This window comes from Cervus canadensis, chromosome 17 (assembly GCF_019320065.1).
Source record: "Cervus canadensis isolate Bull #8, Minnesota chromosome 17, ASM1932006v1, whole genome shotgun sequence".
Lineage (NCBI taxonomy): Eukaryota > Metazoa > Chordata > Mammalia > Artiodactyla > Cervidae > Cervus > Cervus canadensis.
In genome coordinates, this window is record NC_057402.1 from 37,216,128 (window position 1) to 37,227,963 (window position 11,836).

The following is an 11,836-nucleotide window of genomic DNA, read 5'->3' on the forward strand; positions in this document are numbered from 1 at the left end:
AGGCACTGAGGGAGAAGAGGGTTAAAGGCTGGAGCCATCCCAGGCCTACATGAGTCATCACAAGATTGAATTGTAGGCACCCAATTTACATGACAAAGCTCCTTTTGGCAGGAGTGGAAAGAACTATGGTTCTAAGAAATAATTTAGCCACGAAGAAAGACATTAAAACACAGAAATAAATGTGAATGCCCAGTTCAAATTCTCTCACTGCCAAAAATGGTCCAACTTCCTGGAAGCTGGTGCTTGTAAGAGGCATCTCCATCACTCCCACCCAGACCCTGCCCCAGAGGACCCCACTCAGAGGTAAGGTGCCTAGTCCTCTAGCAGGGGAAATCTTACATGCCAGTTCTTTCACTTAATTCTTTTTCCTATGATCTTTGTCATGCCACCTCTTTCAAAAGCTGTGATCTGTACAGGTCATGGAGTAACATCAAGGAGGCAGAAGCTAGCATGTCTCATGAGATCTTCAGTTCAGTTCAGTTCAGTCGCTCAGTTGTGTCCGACTCTTTGCGACCCCATGAATCACAGCATGCCAGGCCTCCCTGTCCATCACCAACTCCCGGAGTCCACCCAAACCCATGTCCATTGTGTCGGTGATGCCATCCAACCATCTCATCCTCTGTTGTCCCCTTCTCCTCCTGCCCTCAATCTTTCCCAGCATCAGGGTCTTTTCAAATGAGTCAGCTATCCGCATCAGGTGGCCAAAGTATTGGAGTTTCAGCTTCAACATCAGTCCCACCAATGAACACCCAGGGCTTATCTCCTTTAGGGAGGACTGGTTGGATCTCCTTGCAGTCCAAGGGACTCTCAAGAGTCTTCTCCAACACCACAGTTCAAAAGCATCAATTCTTCCACACTCAGCTTTCTTTATAGTCCAACTTTTATATCCACACATGACTACTGGAAAAACCATAGCCTTGACTAGATAGACCTTTGTTGGCAAAGTAATGTGTCTGCTTTTTAATATGCTGTCTAGGTTGGTCATAACTTTCCTTCCAAGGAGTAAGCGTCTTTTAATTTCATGGCTGCAATCACCATCCGCAGTGATTTTGGAGCCCAGAAAAATAAAGTCAGCCACTGTTTCCACTGTTTCCCTATCTATTTGCCATGAAGTGATGGGACCGAATGCCATGATCTTAGTTTTCTGAATATTGAGCTTTAAGCCAACATTTTCACTCTCCTCTTTCACTTTCATCAAGAGGCTCTTTAGTTCTTCTTCACTTTCTGTCATAAGGGTGGTGTCATCTGCATATCTGAGGTTATTGATATTTCTCCCGGCAATCTTGATCCAGCTTGTGCTTCCTCCAGCCCAGCGTTTCTCATGATGTACTCTGCATATAAGTTAAATCAGCAGGGTGAAGATATACAGCCTTGACATACTCCTTTTCTTATTTGGAACCAGTCTGTTGTTCCATGTCCAGTTCTAACTGTTGCTTCCTGACCTATATACAGGTTTCTCAAGAGGCAGGTCAGGTGGTCTGCTATTCCCATCTCTTTCAGAATTTTCCACAGTTTATTGTGATCCACACAGTCAAAGGCTTTGGCATAGTCAATAAAGCAGAAATAGATGTTTTTCTTAGGAGATTTTATTGCCATTCCAGGATGTGGACCTCCCTCACCTGGAGCTGCAGTAGACATTTCAGTTGCACTTCACAATCCTGATTTCAATTGCCTCCTCTCCCGCCACTATGACAACCAGGGGCTTTATTAGAAGACCTCAGCATAGCATCATGACCTCCACCCTACATTTATTGGCTGGTGCCTCTCCTGGGAGCCACTAACCCTCACTGGCCTCTATTGGTGAACCTGTGGGGTCCTATGACATTCACTTTAATGTCTGAGTGCCAGTTCCTCCAGCATGATGTCTAGTATCAACAGGTCAGTTGAATACCAAAATACTATATAAATCCTACAAGTCAACTGAGAAAAACTAAAGGCCAACCATCCAAGGCAAAATGGGTAAGTGATGTATTACCTGTTGATTCAGGTTAATTAAGGGAATACAAGCTGACAAAGGACTCAGATATGGCCTGATCCAGGAGAAGTGTGGGAAGGAAATGCCATCTCTAGCAGCTTTGTCTTTGACAGAGAAGGAGAGTTGGCATTTGCTGTTGCAATTCTAATAGAAGCCACCTATGGTAAATTCATTGGTGACCCCTACAAAACACTGTTCCCAGGGTTCCAGGCTTTGTGTGGCCCCTCCCACTCTGGGCGTGGCCATGTGACTTCCTTTGGCCAATGGAACGTTAGCAAGTGTGATATAAGTAGAGGTCACAAGTTCCTCTTGGAACTTAGCTGCCATGCTGTGAGGAAGTCTAAGCCATGCTGTGAGGCAGAGAAAGAGAATCACATACAGAGGCTCTGGAAGGTGAGACACTTCGTGAGGAAGAGTTAACATGAATGATAGAGAACCAAGACACTCCAGGTGAGTTTCCAGGTAAATTCAGTCATGTGAGGGACTCCAGCCAACTCCATCTACATGAAGAAGAACCAGTCAACCTATAGAATAGCAAGAAAGAATAAGTTCTTTTAGCCACAAAGTTTTGGGGTGGCTTGTTATGCAGTAATAAATAACCTTAGAGTTTTATGAAAATGAGGTGGTGAGTTCTCCATTCTTAAGGCTCTTCAGCTAAAGACCTAGTGGTGCCAAATGTGGAGACAATGTTTGCATTGAGTAGGAGGTTGGACTAAGATTACAGAAACCATTTGTCAAAGCTTATCTAAATCATACCAACGTTCCACCCTATTGTCTCCATCAACTAGGAAAGTAGTCAAATATGTTAGCTAAGCAGTGAGTATGGTGGTCAAGGCCCTAGACTCAAACTTTCAGGATTCAAATACTTACTCTGCAATTTACTAGCTGTGTGACCTCAGGCAAGTTACTTAACCACTCTAAGCCTTGATTTCTCCAACTGTAAAATGAGAGAGCAATAGTGTCTAGTTTTCAGGAGGGGATTGTAAAGACTGGATGAAGTTAAGTACATAAAGATCTTGGAACAGTGGCTATGACATAGAGGTTAGCTAATATTACCCATAATGTTAACACTTATTACCTCCCAGATGGTCTCTCATACAGCAGCAGTTCCAAAACCTCTAGCAATGCCACAAGTCCAGATTTCTGGCTCATATAATATGGTCCCAGGAACTAAGGTGGTCTGCAGGCTCTGTCAGTGCTAAACCTCTCTGGCTCCTTCTTTCCCTCTCTCTTCCTTCCTCTCACACCACCATGCTGCTCCACTTTGCAGTTTTTGTGACATTAACTTTCATATTCCCTCTTCTCAAGGGTGAGTTCAAGGATGCTGAGGAGTTGGGGCTACAATGGCAAATAGCAGGGCATATATGATTAGGCCAGGGACACTTCCCACTGCATCTCAGTAAGAGTGATCCCAGAAGAAGAAATTAAGAAACAATCCCACATAAAATTGCATCAAAAAGAAAAAAATACCCAAGAATAAATCTCACCAAGGAGGTGGAAGACCTGTACACTGACAACTAAAATACATAAAAGAAACTGAAGAAAACACAAATACAGGTTTCCTCTGCTATCCAAAGTAGAGTGTTCTTATGAAATGTTTTGTAAGCTGAAATACTGTAAGGAGAAGAAGCAATTATCTTGGGACATATCTTGCTTGGGTGTAAAAAATAAATTTAGATAAGGTACAGATGCTCACAGACACAATTCAAAGCTATGATAGTTTGATGATCAGACGCTGATCCTGGGGCAGTTCCTGGGGCAGGAAATTGGTAGTGACACTCTCACTGCCTCTACAGGGACTTTCTACACAGCAAACACTGAACACTATTTCCACTTTTCACCTTTTTTATAAAAGCAAAAATCCTCTTCAAGTTTCTTTCAGTTAGTGAGAACACATACTAATGTAGTAGGTCTTTGGTGAAAGCAAAGTAGCACAGAGCAAACTTTCGAAAAGAGGATACCTGTAAATAGAAAGACATTTCATGTTTATAGACTGGAAGAATTAACATTGTTAAAATATCCATGCTACCCAAACCAATCAACAGATTCAATGCAATCCCTATAAAAATTCCAATGGCATTTCCCAGAGAATCAGAACACACAAGCCTAAAATTTGCATGAAAACACAAAAGACCTCGACGAACCAATCTTGAGGAAGAACAACAAAGCTGGGGCATGATGCTCCCTGATTTCAAACTATATTAAAAAGCTATAGGAATCAAAACAGTATGTTATTGGCATAAAAACAGACACATGAATAATGCAACAGAATAGAAAGCCCAGAAATAAACCCAATAGGTGGCCAACCAATATATGACAAGGGGGTAAGAATATACAATGGGAAAAGGACAGCCTCTTGAATAAATGGTCCTAGGAAAACTGGATAGCTGGTTTTTCACCTGCAGGAAGGGAGTGGTTTCCTCCTCATCCGGGCCCCAGGCGTCTCATTCGGCTTTGTGCTGCCGAGAAGAAGAACTACCATGTCCACTGCTTTGGCAAAACCTCAGATGTGTGGCCTCCTGGCCAAACGTCTGCGATTTCATATTGTTGGAGCATTCATGGTCTCCCTGGGGTTTGCAACTTTCTATAAGTTTGCTGTGGCTGAACAAAGAAAGAAGGCATATGCAGATTTCTACAGAAATTATGATTCCATGAAAGATTTTGAGGAGATGAGGAAGGCTGGTATTTTTCAGAGTGCAAAGTGATTTGGAATATAAAGAATTTCTTGGGTTGAGTTCCATGGAAGTTTGTCACTTTCCTGTGTTCCTGAACTATGAAACTATGACTATCTGGGGTGAGAAATAGTCTCTCAATAAATAAACAATTAACAAATACTGTGAAAAAAAAAAAGAAAGAAAACTGGATAGCTTCATGCAAAAGAATGAAACTGGACCATTACCTTACACTGTAAGTGAAACTTAAAGTTGGTTAAAGCCTTGAACATAAGGCCTGAATTCATACAGCTCTTAGAAGAAAACATAGGTGTCCTTGACATCAGTCTTGGTGATGATTTTTTTTATTTGACAACAAAAACAAAACTAAACAAGTGGGACTACTACATTAAACTAAAACGTTTCTGCACAGAAAAGGAAGCCAAAATAGAATCAACAAAATGAAAAGGCAAGCTGCTAACTGGATGAAAATAAACATATATCTGAGAAGGGATAATATCCAAAATATATAATGAACTCCTACAACTCAACAACAAAAATATCAAACAACTCAATTTTAAAAAATGGGTGGAGGATCTGAGTAGATATTTTTCCAAAGAATACAGACGGTCAAGAAGTACATGAAAAGGGGTTCAACTTCACTAATTATCCGGAAAATTCAAATCAGAACCACAGTGAAGTATCACCTTACACCTGTTATAATGGCTAGTGTTGAAAGGACAAGAAACAACTGTTGGTGAGGATGTGGAGAAAAGGGAATCCTTGTGCACTGTTGGTAGGAATATAAATTGGTGCCACCACTATAAAAAACAGTATGGAGTTTCCTCAAAAAATTAAACATAGAACTACCATATGATCCAGCAATCTCACTTCTGGGTACTTATCTGAAGAAAATAAAAACACTAATTTGGGAAGGTATGTGCACCATGTTCATTGCAGCACTATTTACATCAGCCAAGATATGGAAACAACCAAACTTCTGGGTGAGTGAATAAAAAATATGACACACAGATACAGAAATAGATATTCTGTTATACACACACAAATATGGAATCTTGTCCTTTGTGTCAACTTTGAGGTCATTATGTTAAGTGAAATAAGACAGAGAAAGACAAATACCATATAATCTCACTTATATGTGGAATCTATTTTAAAAAACAAAACAAAAACAGTAACAGAAACTCATAGATACAGAGAATAGATTGATGATTACCAGCGGTGGAGGGTGGGGAGAGGATGAAATGGTGAAAGTGGTCTAAAGGTACAAAATTTTAGTTATAAAATAAATAATTCCTGTGTATATAATGTATAGTATTGTGACTATAGTTAATAATATTGTATTGAATATTTGAAATTCACTAAGAGAGTAGATCTTAAAATTTCTCATCATAAGAAAAAAGTTGTAACTGTATATGGTAACAGATGTTAATTAGACTTACTGTGATCATTTTGCAATATATACAAATACTGAATCATTATGTTATGCACCAGAAATTAATATAATGTTATATGTCCATTATATCTGAAAAAAATGACTCTGAGCACGACCCCTGGGGCTCCAGGAAAAAGATCTATAGACCCTGAAGGGCAAACTAGGTTAGGAGGAAGAGAGAGGACAGGTGTATTGGGGAGAGGAGTATTTTCTGCCTTTTAACTTCCTTCATTCAGTCCACAAGTGGACAGTGGCCTGATGGTGACCACTCATAAGTAAGACATAATCTCCAAGTAACTCACAGACTTGGGAGGATAGAAATATCACCCAGATAAACTCAGAGATTCCTTCGGAGTTTTGGGTTCCTGTGTTCAAAACCTTGAAAATCTGGTTTTCAAATTCACTAACTCTCACAGAGCCAGGATACTGGACAAACTTAGTAAAGCTTGCTCCATGCACATGTAGAATAATAGCCTCAAGATCCTAGCTTCTCAACCCACCCTTTCTGCAAGAAGTTACTAATATGGGTGATTAGATTCCAAGGTGCCATGAGGTCATGTTTACCAGTGAGCAGGGTCATTACCATGAAAAGATTCTGCACTTGGACATGGCACATGTTCCTCTGCCTCCATGGGTCTCCCTTCCCAGGACAGGTTGACCCTGGTTGGCCTGATCATCCTATTCTAGGCCAGACCTATCCTATTGCCTTGATCTCCTGTCCCACGTGCCTGTTGAAAGCAGTGCAATTTTCAGGTACATTGGGTTAGAGCAGTGGGCTTCAGCCAGGAGACGTGTGGCCATGTCTGGATATTTTGAATTGTCACAACTCTGGGGAGGGTGCTGTTGGCCCTTAGTGCATAGGAGCCAGGGATGCGCTACACTGCATTTTACAATGCTCGGGACTGTCTCACGGCAAAGGACCACCCAGTCTGGGGTGTCATAGCTGGAGTGCAGAAACCCTGCGAGAGGGGAAGCAAAAGCCCTCTTAGGCATCCTCCTGAGAGCATGGCCTTGGCTTTCAACCCCTCAAGAGAGAAGTGACGCTTACCTTTTTTCTACACATCCTGTGGGGCCATATGAGAGGGAGAGAACAGTTAGAACACAATAGGACTCAAGCACCCCTGTATCCCCTAGCCAAATATAGTTCTCCAGGTAGCGTAAATTTCCCCAATACAGCTAGAATCGGGTAGATAGGAAAAATACTTCCTTCCATCTTCTAGTATATTAGATTTGAAAGCTCACTTAAAAACTATTACAAAGATACTCACTGTAGCACCACTGATACTGAAAAAGATTTTTAAAAAACCCTAAATGTCCACTAAGAGGGACCAGATAAGTAATACATTCAATAGTGAAAGATATATTTACAGAGTAAAATTCTATGCAGTGGTTGAAAAGAAGGAGGCAGCCCTAATTATATGAGACAACCTCCAAGACCTATTGTTAAGAATGCCAGCAAGATGTAGGAACGATGTGCTTGGTTTCCTAATATTTGTGTGAAAATATATTTGCTAATGTTATTTAAATGTATTGCTGGATACACATTGACTCTCAGAAGAGATGCATATTACAGCATTTGGCTGTCTTCTGGGAGGGGATCTGAGGCCTGGAAGGGACAGGAATAGAAGACATTTTTCTTCACTCTATGTCCTTTAGAATTTTATGTTCTATTCGTACGTTATCTTGTCGAAAACAAATACATGCTATAAGTTGGGTGAGGCTTGAAAGCATTAGGCTAAGTAAAAGAAGCCAGACACAAAAGGATAAATGCTATATTCCACATATGTGAAGTACTTAGAATAGGTAGAGTCATAGAGATGGAAAGTAAAGTGGTGGTTTCCAGGGGCTGAGGGGAGGGGAGAATGGAGAGTCATTTTTTAATGGGTGCAGAGTCTTACTTTCAGAAGATGAGAAAGTTCTGGAGATGGGTGGTAGTGAATATACAACATCATGAATGTACTTAATGCCACAGAACAGCACACTTAAAAATAATTAAGATGGTAAATTTCAGGTTGTGTACACTTTACCAACCATAAACATATATGGCATAATCCATTTAAAATACATTTTACGTGTTCATCGTCTAATGATTATAAATATTTTAGGCTTTGCAGGCCATACACAGTCTCTGTTGTAAGCAATTAATAAAGCAGCAACTGTTGACAATATATAAATGAATGAAAGTGTCTGTGTTACAGAAAAACAGGCACAGGCTGATCAGATTCGGTCCACTGACTGTAGTTTGCCAACCTCTGCTCCACAGCTCTCAGTCCCCTCATTTGTAAGAAGGGGACAATAATGTACTTACTTCATAAGTTTGTTGTGGGAATTAAAAGGAGTAATGTTTGTAATGATCTTTGTTCACTGCCTTATACACAAAGAACAGCCAATAAATGTTACTGACTATTATTGATGTGGTTGCTGAGGTAGGTGCTGAGCATGCAGAAGGAGGTCACATTAGCTTAGCACCTACTGTGTACATAACAGGCCTGAGTCTTAAAGGGACAGGACTTAACTGTTATTTTATGTTCCTTAATAAAAACATCTCATGTTGGCAGAAAGCTTTGTGCATTTGGTCCATTATCTCATTTCATCTTCATGATTACTCTCCAGGGTAAATTTCCAGATCAGGAAGCCAGGCCTCCATATTCACTCTGCTAAGAAGAGCGGAGGGAAGGTTTGAATGCTCAGCTATTAATATTCCAAAATCCTTGTTTTCAACCAGGGGTCGTACTGTCTCTCCCCACCCCCAACTGCTCCACAGTCTCTACTCCCACCCCAGGAAACTGGAAATGTCTGGGGTGTTTTGGTGGGTAGGGAGGTTAAAAAATGGAGAGAAACTACTGGAGTTTAGTAGCCGGGATCCAGGAAAGCGAATGTCCTGGAGGACAGCCCTGTAAAATGAAGAATTGTCCCAAAGGCCAGTGGTACCCCGTGGAGGAACTCTGCTTCACAGCATGCTGCCTGGTCATATGAGGAGATGGGCTCAGTAAGAACACAGAGGAAGGAACACCAGCAGGGAGAATGGGTGGGCAGCAAGATGGCCTAGAGGGTGTGCATTCAGATCTGTCAGCAGTAGAAGGGACAGGTGGTACAAACTGTTAAAGTTTGAGCTCTGTGGATTTTTTAAGTTTCCCCCAGATTTGCCTGAAAGAAGTAGTATAGCATCGTAAAAAGAGCACTTAGTTTTCAGGGGCTGAAAGCACCGACCAGCTGTGCAGCTTGGGGCAACTGAATTGACCTCTCTGGGCTTTGAGTGAAATGAGGATAATAACCCGAGTCTGCCCCCTTGCAGGGCTGTAGAGAGGATCCGATGTACAACACAGTGAAAGCGCATAGCTCTATACAAAGGGAAAGAATTTTACTAAATGAATCATAAAGCAATTATCAACAAAATCGAGTTCTTCCCTTTTAAATCTTGATTTTGGCTTCCACGGGCTGTGGGGAGGTTTATCTCACAGTCCAGGTGCTGGCCTGCTACCAGCTGCCCCTCCTGCTCAACAAATTGAGATTTAGCTTTGATTACATCTGCAGCAAAACCAGGCAGCATGAAAAATGAGCCTAGGAAAGAACGACCTTGCTTCCCGTTGGCTGTAACTCCTGGGAGTCATGGAGAAGCCATCCATATCCAGCCAGATGTTGAGCTAGAGAAGGGACTGGAACAGCTTGATGGGGTCACCTACCGGTCAGGCCCCACAAGCTGTTTTCCCGCAGGGAGAGGAGGGGCTGATAGTTCCTTTGGTCAAAATGTCAAGCTGAAATTAATCTATATAAATGTCAAGCCTGCTCTGTGAGCAAAAATGAGGAGGTTCATCATTGCTGAAACCCTGTCTGCATGATAAGGAATAGATATTTTATCTACGAAGCTCTGATTTGTATTTTTCTACCCAGAGACCACCTGGTCCCCCTGCCTCTAGTGATGTAGCTAATCGCAGTCCTAGCTCTTCAATTCTACACTTTCTGAAGCCTTCCCTTATCTGCAAGGGTCTGGGGGCTGTGGGCTTCCCAGGCGGCACTAATGGTGAAGAACCTGCCTGCCAACGCAGGAGATGTAAGAGGCACTGGTTGGATCCTGGGTCTGGAAGATCCCCCTGGAGGAGGGCGTGGCAACCCACTCCAGTATTCTTGCCTGGAAAATCCCTTGGACAGAGGAGCCTGGAGGGCTACAGTCCATGGGGTTGCAGGTCGGACACAACTGAAGCGACTTAGCAAGCATGCGCGCTGGGAGCGATATCTCAAGGCCTCTCCTCTGTTTCCCCTTTGTCTTTTGTCAAACAAGCCAAGAAACTTGACCCATTCTCTAGTTCCAAAAACAGCACCAGAAAAAGTCCTAGAAGGATTCATAAACAAGGAGAATTTGAGGACATTTCCACTAAGTCAACACAGCAGTCAACAGCAGTCAATCTTGTTTTGCAGAAAATAGATTTTGGGGTCCAACTTCTCGGATAGGAACACCAACTGCCTCACTAATGGGGTGACCTCGGGAAGTCACTTAGTCACTGGCTTCAGTATTTTCACCTGTAAAATGAGGCTGCCAGTTCCTACATTACAGAGTTGCTGTGAGAACTAAATTAGATTAGTTCACGTAAATAGTAGGCACCTATTATGTGGTTACTTCACTTAGAACTCTTCTCTACAGATTGGTTTAAACAAAAGGAATGTATAGGCTGGCAATTGGTCAGGCTTCAATCATCAAACTATGGTTTGATCAGGGTCCTGGCTCTGGTTCTTTACATTCACTGGGCTCTGCTCTGCTCTTTGTAACCGTTTCCTTCTCTGCCCAGCATCCTTCAAGATCACAAAATGACTCCCATTGTATTGGGTCTCACATCTACCCTCTGAAACATCCAGAAAAAAGCTCCTCTTACTTTGACCACTGAACAAAAGTCCTGTTCACCTTGATTATAATACTTAAGGTCAAGTACTCTCTTCTGAACCAATCACTGTGGCTGGGGCTATGCTCTGCCCTGATTGGCTTAGGTGGCGAGCGATTGGATTACACTCAGTACCCTTAGGTCCCTGAGGGCTAGTGATCATCCACATGGGATCCTGCTTGTGTCTCCAGAGCCTGGCACAAGGCACAATCTTTGACATATGAGGAGATGCTCAGTAAGAGGTTGTTGAATGAGTATTATAAAATCTGAGGAGAGAGGATGTGTGTGGTTAGAACATCTAATCATTCTCTGAATCAGTTGCCCAGTTCGTGGTAATTTCCCAGGTACTCTCCCCAATGAAATCCCAAATTACAAATGTTGACCTTCACTGTTTCCCAGAGAACATCCTGCTTAATTCAGTAACACCAGTGAAAACCCAAATAACCCCCCTTGTCTGGGCCTCCTGAGCTGTCTTTCCGTAGCTCACTGCAGCAGGGAGCACTGGAAATAAAAAATCCAATCCCATTTTTAATGACTGGATCTGATAAAGAATATTAAATTTATCTTTAAATAGGTTTTTAAAATTTTATTTAATGGAAATGAGGAGGAAATTGAGGTTTGAAAGGGCAAGACTTCAAAAAAAAAATTTTTTTTTAAATCAGAATGTTTGGGGGGCCAAACTCTAGGCAGCCATCCTAGGGAACATTCTCTGCTTCCAGCACAGAAATCCTGGTGGGGAGAGGGTACAGCAGCCCAGGGGAGCAGAGCCACAGTGCCAAGACCTTGGGATAGGACAGAAGGAATGAAACAGCAGAGCCCACCCTTCAGAGATCCTCTGTCCTGGGTCTAGCTGAACACCCAGCATGGGAGAAGAGGGACGGAA